We start from the raw sequence: 1,388 nt of genomic DNA on the forward strand, positions 1-1,388 counted from the left end.
GCGCACGCACGCACGCACGCACTCCGCCCCCGGCGATGCAACGGTGAGGGCGGTGCTTCCTCAGCGCGCATGCGCCCTCCCCGCCGCTTCCGCAGCGCGCATGCGCCCTCTCCGCCGCTCCCGCAGTGCGCGTGCGCCCCTTGGGCTCCCGCAGCGCGCATGCGCCCTCTCCGCTTCCGGGCGCATGCGCTCTCCGCGCGCGCCCCCTCCAGGCCGCAGAGGGAGGGGCGAGAAGCCTCTCGGGGCGGGCCAGGTTTGGGGCGACGATGCTTCAGTGCGATAATAATAATAATAATAATAATGATAATAATAATAATAATAATAATAATGGCATTCGTTAAGCGCTTACTATGTGCAAAGCACTGTTCTAAGCGCTGGGGAGGTTACGAGGTGATCAGGTTGTCCCCCGGGGGGCTCACACTCTTCATCCCCATTTTACAGATGAGGGAACTGAGGCACAGAGAATAATAATAATAATAACAACAGTATTAAGCGCTTACTACGTGCAAAGTACTGTCCTAAGCGCTGGGGAGGTTACCAGGTGATCAGGTTGTCCCACGGGGGGCTCACAGTCTTCATCCCCATTTTACAGATGAGGTCACTGAGGCACAGAGAATAATAATAATAATAACAATAATGGCATTCATTAAGCGCTTACTATGTGCAAAGCACTGTCCTAAGCGCTGGGGAGGTTACAAGGTAATCAGGTTGTCCCACAGGGGGCTCACAGTCTTCATCCCCATTTTACAGATGAGGGAACTGAGGCACAGAGAATAATAATAATAATAATAACAATAACAGTATTAAGCGCTTACTATGTGCAAAGTACTGTCCTAAGCGCTGGGGAGGTTACAAGGTGATCAGGTTGTCCCTCAGGGGGCTCACAGTCTTCATCCCCATTTTATGGATGAGGTCACTGAGGCACAGAGAATAATCATACTAATGATAATGATGGCATTTGTTAAGCACTTACTATGTGCAAAGCACTGTTCTAAACGCTGGGGAGGTTACGAGGTGATCAGGTTGTCCCCGGGGGGGGGCTCACAGTTTTAATCCCCATTTTACGGATGAGGTAACTGAGGCACAGAGAATAATAATAATAATAATAATAGTATTTGTTAAGCGCTTACTATGTGCAAAGCACTGTTCTAAGCATTGGGGAGGTTACGAGGTGATCAGGTTATCCCCCGGGGGGTTCACAGTCTTCATCCCCATTTTACAGATGAGGTCACTGAGGCACAGAGAAGAATAATAATAATAACAATAATGGCATTTATTGAGCGCTTACTACGTGCAAAGCACCGTTCTAAGCGCTGGGGAGGTTACGAGGTGATCAGGTTGTCCCCCGGGGGGCTCACAGTCTTCATCCCCATTTTACAGATGAGGGA

Source organism: Tachyglossus aculeatus, chromosome 2, assembly GCF_015852505.1.
Source record: "Tachyglossus aculeatus isolate mTacAcu1 chromosome 2, mTacAcu1.pri, whole genome shotgun sequence".
NCBI lineage: Eukaryota > Metazoa > Chordata > Mammalia > Monotremata > Tachyglossidae > Tachyglossus > Tachyglossus aculeatus.